This window comes from Hyperoodon ampullatus (assembly GCF_949752795.1).
Source record: "Hyperoodon ampullatus genome assembly, chromosome: 7".
NCBI lineage: Eukaryota > Metazoa > Chordata > Mammalia > Artiodactyla > Ziphiidae > Hyperoodon > Hyperoodon ampullatus.
The window spans coordinates 95865328-95877559 of record NC_136920.1 but is presented as its reverse complement, the minus strand read 5'-3'; the positions used below and the strand labels follow the sequence as shown (position 1 = coordinate 95877559).

At 39.7% G+C, this 12232-nt stretch overlaps 1 pseudogene across 1 annotated transcript in view; it reads left to right on the top strand.

The window, feature by feature from the left end:
• The window catches only part of LOC307055662 (trehalase-like), a 424950-nt pseudogene that overhangs the window by 48949 nt on the left and 363769 nt on the right, over positions 1-12232 (top strand). The window lies entirely within an intron of this gene.

Sequence of the window (12232 nt, the reverse complement as noted above, 5' to 3'; positions counted from 1 at the left end):
ACACTGACTCAGATATACCAAAAGTCACATTAAATTTCCCCAAATATGAGTACTTTTAATGAAAATACAAGCTCTCTCTCAGGATAGCCACAGCTTTATTCCTGCTGCATGACACATACCTTACCCTACGCATACATGGGTGAGCATGATAAAGGGCTTCCTTAATATCATAACTTTAATTCATCATATCTCGGATATCTAAGATCCCTGTTGTGTTCTAGATGAATTCTTCTCCAGGGAGTTGGTTGTGCTCCCTTCACTGCCCAGCAAACAGCTCTCATATATTCCCCAAAGCAGTGTGCCATTTGCATAGAGGAGTAATCATTGATTACAGTGTAGACTTATCTATACTCTCAGGGGCAGGGCCATATGTGTCTCATTTATGAGTGTCCCACGCCCGTGTCACAGTATCAGTGAAGTGCCTGGCATATACTGGACAAGAGCTGATAGCTGCCAATACAACCGTCAAACTGAAATCAACTTAATCATCATGCAAATGCACCACTGTATTCTAAGAGGAAACCGGTGACCCCAAAAAGACTCTGAATCTAGTCACCAACCTCAAGACACACAGAGCCACACCCAAACCATTTTCAAACAAATTCTAAGAAATGTGCAAAAATCTGATAAATAGAAGATACCCATTTTCAGTCTTAAGTACTCAAGTGTACCACTAGAACTCTGTGTGAATGAATAGAGAAGCAATGATTTAACATAAAAAGCATTAAGTTTTTAAAAAATTCTCTTCCCAGATCAGACATTCCATTAACTAATTCTTTGATATTTGGGAAACCACTCAGTCTCCCCAGGCCTCATTTTTAACATTAAAGGGTCGGACTTTTTCCCCCTAGTTAATATAGCACCACACTAGAAATCAGTAGTGGATACTCAATAAACTAGAGAAGGTTATATGCCAGGCACTGTCTGAGCGCTCTGCACATTAACCAATTTAATTCTCACAACCCCCTATGAGGTTTTACAAAGGAGGAAACTGAGGCACAGATTAGTAAAGTGACTTGCCTAATAACACAGAGCAAGTGGTGGGCCAGGATTCAAACCCAGGCATTCTGGATCAGAGCCTGTCTCCTTACTAGCCTGTACTGCTCTTCCATGTGTGTGAAAGTAATCAATGTTTTACAGCAAAGCTTCCCTGAACTTCATTTACCAAAACAAGATTAATCTGCTCCCCCTGACTGAATGCTCTTCCCACTCCCTTCCCCTAGTTAACTGCTGTTCATCTTTCAGATCTCAAATTCAATGTAATTTCCTCAGGAAAACCTCTCCTTGAACCACCCTTCCGAGGGCAGACCCTAGCCACATGTTTTAAGAGTACCATTTCTCTTTCCTTTAGGGCATTTGTCACCACTTCTAATTATCTATTTACTTATATGATTGTTTGATTAAAGTCTTGCTCTCCACCCTCACCCCCATGAGGTCAAGAGCTGTGGCTATGGGCCAGTGCATCTCCAACACCAGCGCAGGGTAAGACCCAGAGTGGGCGCCCAGGGACCACTCATCAGATGAACTAATAACACCTAACCAGGCCAAGAACACTAGTCAAATTTCAAGATTCCTAGTTAGTTGGCAAATATTCAGAAATTCCTACCATATAATACAGATAGATAGATATTACACACACATATATATAGTTCAGAATTTTATCATTCAGATATATAATTCAGAATATATATATATATATTAATCTCAGTCTCTAAAAATCTAACCAAAGCATTCAGATGCACCTTCAGCACCTTGACAGACTCCAACTGAATCCTCAACTTAGCCTGCTTCCTTTCCCAGATACTGACTTATCTCTTCACCAGCATGTTCTTGAGATAATTCTGCGTAGTAAGTTATCTCACGTGTTGGCCAAATGTTTGGACCTGAGCTTATGGCTCTTTCACAGTATAACTCTTGGCAAATACCTTCTATCGCTCCTGGGGAGTTGTAAGTATCAGGATCCCCTTTTCCCCAGTGTACGGGAATTGTTGTCCTTGGCACAATTATAATGGAAAAAAAGATCTTCAGAAAAGAGACTCATGACAATGAGACTACAACACAGGATGTGGAAATGACCCCCAAATATTACAATATTACAACACAAAATAAGGGAGAGGCACTCTCTCTCTCAGTCAAAGCATTTGCCCCTAGTGAGGACAAGCAACCACTGAGCACACAGGCAATCTCACTGCCCTCCCTCACTCAGGCAGCTGCTCTACCTGCAATGCTAAGTCCCCTCAATTTACACATCACTGTGTACCTCCAGGCTTTTGGATGTTTTTAGGTATACGAGTCCACATAACCACTCTGAGGCATGAACCTCTTAAAATTCATCCTTGTTTTTCCTTCCAAGACCATTTAATACAGACTGGTAGGTCACATGGCTTCTTATAATACAGTCTCAGTTACATCGGTCAACCCTGTACTTGAAGGGGACCTTGAGAGTCATTACTCCTGCTCCCTCCTTTAGAGTGGGTTCTATCTAAACCATCCTACTTCATCTTTCCTGAGATCAGGGCTATGCAGAGGGTGTGGTAAGTATGGACAACAGCCTAGCTCTCTAGGGAGGTTTAACTTCCTGACTTCTTAAGGTTAAATATTGGCCTGTCTAGGACTGGGAGAAGAGAAACAGTGCAGGAAGAGTTCTGCCATGAGCCCAAGGACAGCTAGTCACAGCTCTACCCAAAGCCACAAGCAACTTAAAAGCTAAAGCCTTGAAGAAGGAGTAGGAACCATTTAAAGATGCGTAGAGCAGGTGATAAACTAAGATGTGATGTGAGAAAACATGGAAGAAGGAGGAAGCACCACAGCTGAGTTTGAGAGTGTTCTGCTGACTAAGGACAAATCTGATGTGAGTTCATTCTGAGATTTAAATGAAGATCATAGTGTAAGGCGGTTGCTGAACTCAAGCTGTGTTAAACTGCCTGACTGCCCTGCTTTATTGTTTGTAACTAGAGCCGTGTGGCTGACAGAGTCTTTGTGCTCTGATTGGGTGTCAGGCTTGTGCCTCTGAGGTGGGAGAGCCGAGTTCAGGACACTGGTCCACCAGAGACCTCCCGGCTCCACGTAATATCAAACTGCGAAAGCTCTCCCAGAGATCTCCATCTCAACTCTAAGACCCAACTCCACTCAAAGACCAGCAAGCTATAGTGCTGGACATCCTATGCCAAACAACTAGCAAGACAGGAACACAACCCCACCCGTTATTAGAGAGGCTGCCTAAAATCATAATAAGGTCACAGGCACCCCAAAAGATACCACCAGATGCAGTCTTGCCCACCAGAAAGACAAGATCCTGCATCATCCACCAGAACACAGGCACCAGTCTCCTCCACCAGGAGGGCTACACAACCCACTGAACCAACCTTACCCACTGGGGGAAGACAACAAAAACAACGGGAACTACGAACCTGTAGCCTGGGAAAAGGAGACCCCAAACACAGTAAGCTAAGCAAAATGAGAAGACAGAGGAACACACAGCAGATGAAGGAGCAAGGTAAAAACCCACCAGACCAAACAAATGAAGAGGAAAGAGGCAGTCTACCTGGAAAAGAATTCAGAGTAATGATAGTAAAGATGATCCAAAATCTTGGAAATAGAATGGAGAAAATACAAGACACAGTTAACAAGGACCTAGAAGAACTAAAGACCAAACAAACAATGATGAACAACACAATAAATGAAATTACAAAATCTCTAGAAGGAATCAATAGCAGAATAACTGAGGCAGAAGAATGGATAAGTGACCTGGAAGGTAAAACAGTGGAAATAACTACCACAGAGCAGAATAAAGAAAAAAGAATGAAAAGAATTGAGGACAGTTCCAGAGACCTCTGTGACAACATTAAATGCACCAACATTCAAACTATAGGAGTCCCAGAAGAAGAGAAAAAGAAAGGGACTGAGAAAATATTTGAAGACATTATAGTTGAAAACTTCCCTAATATGGGAAAGCAAATAGTCAATCAGCTCCAGGAAGTGCAGAGAGTCCCATACAGGATAAATCCAAGGAGAAACATGCCAAGACACATATTAATCAAACTATCAAAAATTAAATACAGGGCTTCCCTGGTGGCGCAGTGGTTGAGAGTCCACCTGCCGATGCAGGGGACATGGTTCGTGCCCCAGTCCGGGAAGATCCCACATGCCGTGGAACAGCTGGGTCTGTGAGCCATGGCCACTGAGCCTGCATGTCCGGAGCCTGTGCTCCGCAACAGGAGAGGCCACAACAGTGAGAGGCCCACATACCGCAAAAAAAAAAAAAAAAAAAAAAAAAATTAAATACAAAGAAAAAATATTAAAAGCAACAAGGGAAAAGCAACAAATAACAAACAAGGGAATCCCCATAAGGTTAACAACTGATCTTTCAGCAGAAACTCTGCAAGCCAGAAGGGAGTGGCAGGACATATTTAAAGTGATAAAAGAGAAAAACCTACACCCAAGATTACTCTACTCAGCAAGGATCTCATTCAGATTCAATGGAGAAATTAAAATCTTTACAGACAAGCAAAAGCTAAGGGAATTCAGCACCACCAAACCAGCTCTACAACAAATGCTAAAGGAACTACTCTAGGCAGGAAACACAAGAGAAGGAAAAGACCTACAATAACAAACCCAAAACAATTAAGAAAATGGTAATAGGAACATACATATTGATAATTACCTTAAATGTAAATAGATTAAATGCTCCAACCAAAAGACATAGACTGGCTGAATGGATACAAAAACAAGACCTGTATATATGCTGTCTACAAGAGACCCACTCAGACCTAGGGACACATACATACTGAAAGTGAGGGGATGAAAAAAGATATTCCATGAAAATGGAAATCAAAAGAAAGCTGGAGTAGCAAATTTCATATCAGACAAAATAGTCTTTACAAGGGACAAAGAAGGACACTACATAATGATCAAGGGATCAATCCAAGAAGATATAACAATTGTAAATATTTATGCACCCAACAGAGGAGCACCTCAATACTTAAGGCAAATGCTAACAGCCATGAAAGGGGAAATTGACAGTAACACAATCATAGGAGGGGACTTTAACACCCCACTTTCACCAACGGACAGATCATCCGAAATGAAAATAAATAAGGAAATACAAGCTTTAAATGATACATTAAACAAGATGGACTTAATTGATATTTATGGGACATTCCATCCAAAAATAACAGAACACACTTTCTTCTCAAGTGCTCATGGAACATTCTCCAGGATAGATCATATCTTGGGTCACAAATCAAGCCTTGGTAAATTTAAGAAAATTGAAATTGTATCAAGTATCTTTTCTGACCACAACGCTACAAGACTAAACATCAATTACAGGGAAAAAATACAAACATATGGAGGCTAAACAATACACTAGTAAGTAACCAAGAGATCACTGAAGAAATCAAAGGGGAAATCAAAAACTACCTAGAAACAAATGACAATGAAAACACGATAACCCAAAACCTTTGGGATGCAGCAAAAGTAGTTCTAAGAGGGAAGTTTATAGCGATACAATCCTACCTCAAGAAACAACAAACATCTCAAATAAACAACCGAACCTTACACCTAAAGCAATTAGAGAAAGAAGAACAAAAATACCCAAAGTTAGCAAAAGGAAAGAAATCATAAGATCAGATCAGAAACAAATGAAGGAAACAATAGCTAAGATTAATAAAACTAAAAGCTGGTTCTTTGAGAAGATAAACAAAATTGATAAACCACTAGCCAGACTCATCAAGAAAAAAAGGAAGAAGACTCAAATCAGTAGAATTAGAAATGAAAAAGGAGAAGTAACAACTGACACTTAAGAAATACAACAGATCAAGAGAGATTACTACAAGCAACGATATGCCACTAAAATGGACAACCTGGAAGAAATGGACAAATTCTTAGACAGGCACAACCTTCCAAGACTGAACCAGGAAGAAATAGAAAATATAAACAGATCAAACACAAGTAATGAAATTTAAACTGTGATTAAATATCTTCCAACAAACAAAAGCCCAGGACCAGATGGCTTCACAGGCGAGTTCTATCAAACATTTAGAGAAGAGCTAACACCTATCCTTCTCAAACTCTTCCAAAATATAGCAGAGGGAGGAACACTCCCAAACTCATTCTACCAGGTCACCATCACCCTGATACCAAAGCCAGACAAAGACGTGACAAAGAAAGAAAACTACAGGCCAATATCACTGATGAACATAGATGCAAAAATCCTCAACAAAATACTAGCAAACAGAATCCAACAGTACATTAAAAAGATCATACACCATGATCAAGTGGGGTTTATCCCAGGAATGCAAGGATTCTTCAATATACACAAATCAATCAATGTGATAAGCCATATTAACAAATTGAAGGAGAAAAACCATATGACCATCTCAATAGATGCAGAAAAAGCTTTTGACAAAATTCAACACCCATTTAAGATAAAAAAAAAAACCCCTCCAGAAAGTAGGCATAGAGGGAACTTACCTCAACATAATAAAGTCCATATATGACAAACCCACAGCTAACATCATTCTCAGTGGTGAAAACCTGAAACCATTTCCTCTAAGATCAGGAACAAGACAAGAATGTCCACTCTCACCACTATTATTCAACATAGTTTTGGAACTTTTAGTCACAGCAATCAGAGAAGAAAAAGAAATAAAAGGAATCCAAATCAGAAAAGAAGGAGTAAACCCGCCACTGTTCACAGATGACATGATACTATACATAGAGAATCCTAAAGATGCTACCAGGAAACTACTGGAGCTAATCAATGAATTTGGTAAAGTAGCAGGATACAAAATTAATGCACAGAAATCTCTTGCATCCCTATACACTAATGATGAAAAATCTGAAAGATAAACTAAGGAAACACTCTCATTTACCACTACAACAAAAAGAATAAAATACCTAGGAATAAACCTACCTAAGGAGACAAAAGAGCTGTATGCAGAAAACTATAAGACACTGATGAAAGAAATTAAAGATGATACAAATAGATGGAAAGATATACCACTTTCTTGGATTGGAAGAATCAACAATGCGAAAATGACTCTACTACCCAAAGCAATCTACAGATTCAATGCAATCCCTATCAAACTACCACTGGCTTTTTTCACAGAACTAGAACAAAAATTTTCACAATTTGTATGGAAACACAAAAGACCCCAAATAGCCAAAGCAATCTTGAGAAAGAAAAACGGAGCTGGAGGAATCAGGCTTCCGGACTTCAGACTATGCTACAAAGCTACAGTAATCAAGGCAGTATGGTACTGGCACAAAAACAGAAATATAGATCAATGGAACAAGATAGAAAGCCCAGAGATAAACCCATGCACATATGGTCACCTTATCTTTGATAAAGGAGGCAAGAATATACAATGGAGAAAAGACAGCCTCTTCAATAAGTGGTGCTGGGAAAACTGGACAGCTACATGTAAAAGAATGAAATTAGAACACTCCTTAACACCATACACAAAAATAAACTCAAAATGGATTAAAGTCCTAAGTGTAGGGCCAGACACTATGAAACTCTTAGAGGAAAACATAGACAGTACACTCTATGACATAAATCACAGCAAGATCCTTTTTGACCCACCTCCTAGAGAAATGGAAATAAAAACAAAAATAAACAAATGGGACCTAATGAAACTTAAAAGCTTTTGCACAACAAAGGCAACCATAAACAAGACAAAAAGACAACCCTCAGAATGGGAGAAAATATTTGCAAATGAAGCAACTGACAAAGGATTAATCTCCAAAATATACAAGCAGCTCATGCAGCTCAATAGCAAAAACACAAAGAACACAATCCAAAAGTGGGCAGAAGACCTAAATAGACATTTCTCCAAAGAAGATATACAGATGGCCAACAAACACATGAAAGGATGCTCAACATCACTAATCATTAGAGAAATGCAAATCAAAACTACAATGAGGTATTACCTCACACCAGTCAGAATGGCCATTATCAAAAAATCTGCAAACAATAAATGCTGGAGAGGGTGTGGAGAAAAGGAAACCCTCTTGCACTGTTGGTGGGAATGTAAACTGATACAGCCACTATGGAGAACAGTATGGAGGTTCCTTAAAAAACTAGAGATAGAATACCATATTACCCAGCAATCCCACTCCTGGGCATATACCCTGAGAAAACCGTAATTCAAAAAGAAACATGTACCACAATGTTCACTGCAGCTCTATTTACAATAGCCAGGACATGGAAGCCACCTTAGTGTCCATTGACAGATGAATGGATAAAGAAGATGTGGCACATATATATAATGGAATATTACTCGCCATAAAAAGAAACGAAATTGAGTTATTTGTAGTGAGGTGGATGGACCTAGAGCCTGTCATACAGAGTGAAGAAAGTCAAAAAGAGAAAAACAAATACTGTATGCTAACACATATATATGGAATCTAAAAAAAAAAATTGTTCTGAAGAACCTAGGGGCAGCACAGGAATAAAGACGCAGACATAGAGAATGGACTTGAGGACACGGGGAGGGGGAAGGATAAGCTAGGATGAAGTGAGAGAGTGGCATGGACATATATACACTACCAAATGTAAAATAGATAGCTAGTGGGAAGCAGCCACATAGCACAGGGAGATCAGCTCGGTGCTTCGTGACCACCTAGAGGGGTGGGATAGGGAGGGTGGGAGGGAGACACAAGAGGGAGGAGATATGGGGATATATGTATATGTACAGCTGATTCACTTTGTTATAAAGCAGAAACTAACACACCATTGTAAAGCAATTATACTGCAATAAAGATGTTACAAAAAAAAGCTAAAGCCTTATCACCGTCATCATCATTATCATTATCATTTACTCTTTTATTATGAGCAAATCTTCCTCCTTTTTTCTCTGAGCATCTTAACACAAGTTACTCTACACTACAGAAACGAAACGTGCCCCATTAGACTATCTTATGGCAGTCCTCCTGCAGAAATTGACAGCTCTGTGATTGTGGTCTCACAATCCAAAAGGATCGCCATTAAATGAATACTTTTAGAACCAGCCTTCTTCCGAGTGAGAAAAGTTCAAGTCACTGTTTAAGAAATACAAAGAAACTGCTTACCTAAGATGAGGAATGCCAGGAGAAGCAATGCACTGAGCTCTCCCACAACTGCAGTTGCCAAGTCCAACTGAAGACACTTCTGTCTGCACAGAAGTTCAAGCTCAGAGCAAACCAATGCGTGCATTCTGAGTTGGCTGCAGAGACACAAACAGGAACCTTTAAATCAAGGTTCTTGTTTCAGTCATCTGGCCTATTACCCACTTTTTATTTACACTTTCATTCTAAAATGAGTTAACAAATTCACCTTACTGAGGAGAGCCTCATGTTCCAGACCTCTGCAGGTGTCATCTCCCCTTCTAGATTACAACCTCTCCAAGGGTGGGATCTCAAATGGTCCCAGGCAAACATGCTAAGAAATCAGCCTCTTGCAAACAAAATAAATTTAAGATTAACACAAAACATTTTGCTCTGTATCTAAAATACAGCAACCTTTCATTTTTTTTCTCTCAACACAGAGGGGCAATATAGCCAATCACTCAATCCCTGCTTCCAAAGATGTGCCTGCCCAGTCCTCCAACTCACCACCTGGGCATGTCAGTCTCCACTGACCATGTGATATCAGCATTTCTAGAATACAAGAAGCATTTTATTCCCCCAGAGAATACTGTGGGTGACTAGATAAAAACTCAAAGCTTCTTCACGTTGAGGTATCTTTTGCTTTTAAGTCGCCACTTCAAAATAAGTGTTCTCAGTGTACATGCCTTCAACCTTGCCTGCACTGGCTTGACTTACACATGGGCATACTTGTTTTTTGGAACTTGTCCTGTATCATTTGAAAAGTTGTTGAATGCTTGCTCTTTACCAGGGTTATGCTGCATGGTTCTTGAAAACTGGTGTGCTGATAAGCCAGCAATTGAGTAAATACCCCCACCATGGCTTATTTCAAGCTACCAACACTTTAACAATTGGCCTGCAAAATTCCCAAAAATTTAACAATCAGCTCTTATGGCGTGAGCTGGCTGCAGCACTCCTCGGAATCTATGCAGATTCTTGCTGGGGTACAGCTCAGAGATGAATGGCTACGTGATGCTGAAAATCACAAACCACCCCCCTTCTCTTTCACAGGACAGCTCTCATATAATATGTAGATATACACCAAAAAGTAGCTAAAAGTTGCAAAGAAGTTTATTAACTATGATGTGGTAAAGATCTCAAGAGTTATACGTCTGTGTGCATGACCCAATAGTGCATACCCTCCTACAAAAACAAACAAACAAACAAAAAACACAGTGAAATGCAGCAATTAACAGTCCAACACTGGAGTCAAAGGGTTGGAGCTGCCTTGTCTTGCAGCAAAGTTCTAAATTGTGCATTAAATGAGAGTCTTGGTCCATGCCCTACTGGTCTTCTTACAGGTCCCCTTTGGAACCATAACTGAGTGACACACAAGAATATTCAGATTCAGGATTTGGCCGCCAGAATTTTTTCTAAACAAGGACGTGCAACATCCCCTCATGAAGCACCAGAGTCCAGTTTGAGAGCTGCAGAGAATGTGCCCCCAAGAAGCTTGAGGTAACAGGCCACATGGGAAACACAAAGCACTTTATAAGTTCACATTTGGTAACAAAATTAAGAGTTCAATGGACAAAACTCATAAGGTAATGTAACCACAAGTAAAGACTTCAGCAGGCAAAGAAAAATTCTGAAAGGCTTTTAAGCCTCTCTGAAGCTTTCAGAATTCAATTCCCTTTCTAGACAAGGCTGGTCTCAATACAATGTGATAAGAACTCATGGAGCAGCAAAAAGAAAAATAGAATAGCACCTTAGAAGATATTAAAACAGTAAGTTAAAAAAAAGAAAAAACTTAAACTTCCTTCCATCCTTAAAAGGCATGTGTCCCAGCACTGCTTTGTGCTCCTTTGAAGAAAAAAAGTTGTAACCCAGACCTCAATATAAGGACTGAAGAAGGAAACTGAGAGCAGCCCTAAGACTGTGATAAACATATCCCACTGTATTAATCCTCATAACATGCCTGAAAAGAAATTACAAGAAAACTCAGCCAAAACTCGTTCTTTATTCAATGGGATGTGACTTTACCTGGGTTCCTATAACATCATCTCTTTCTCAAAGAAATGAGGATCCACAAAAATTTCACCTCACAGCTAGATCTCTATCTTCAAATGTCCTAGAGCCCAAATTATTTACTTTCATTGCTCAAATTGTTTTCCTCTCTGTGTTGAGGTGTCAGATTGTCTCACTAGATTGGCCCTAGACATTCACATACTTAACAAGTGGCCCAAGACTGTGAGATTTAGCCACTGCAAATGTAGACTGCCAATCTTGCCTTTGCCTCTTCTTCTTTATATGACCAGGGGTAAATCATAACATCTATTAACTAATCAGACTCTCTAATCGATGGACTAGATTAACAAAAGAGGCCAGGCCAAATCTATGAGAACTGATAACCCAAATTTTTAAAAATAGGTCTTAGCAAAAAAATATAAAAGTGATTTTTATACAGCATACAGTGTATTATGCTATAATATGGAAACCTCCTGAGCCACCTAGCAAAAAATCATGGAAACGGGCTATCCTGTTAAAAAATCAAAGATGGGAAGAGAGGATAATTTTTGTCTCTCATAATTAAGAAGTGAACTCTATCCCTCCATTACAGAGGACTGCACAGTCAACCCTTCCTGATAGGTCATACATATTTTTTTTTAATTTATTTTTATTTTTGGCTGAGTCGGGTCTTCATTGCTGGGCTTTCTCTAGTTGCAGTGAGCGGGGGCTACTCTTTGTTGCGGTGCACGGGCTTCTCAATGTGGTGGCTTCTCTTATTGTGGAGCACGGGCTCTAGGCGGGCTCAGTAGTTGTGGCGCACAGGCTCAGTAGTTGTTGCTCATACATATTTCTTAATGGCTTATAGAAAATCCCATGTAAATTAAAATTTGAAATATGTTGCTGCAGTAGAATGGAGGAAGCTAATAGAAGGTATCAAGAGAACAGAAGGAGGAAGTATAGGTTATTCACACCCTCACTTCCTTATCTCAAATATTATGCAAAAACAGTTTGTAAATACATTAGTTTGCTCATATTTTCTGCATTTTAGAAAGCAAACAACTTTTTTTTTTTTTTTTTTTTTTTGTGGTACGTGGGCCTCTCACTGTTGTGGCCTCTCCCGTTGCAGAGCACAGGCTCCGGATGCGCAGGCTCAGCG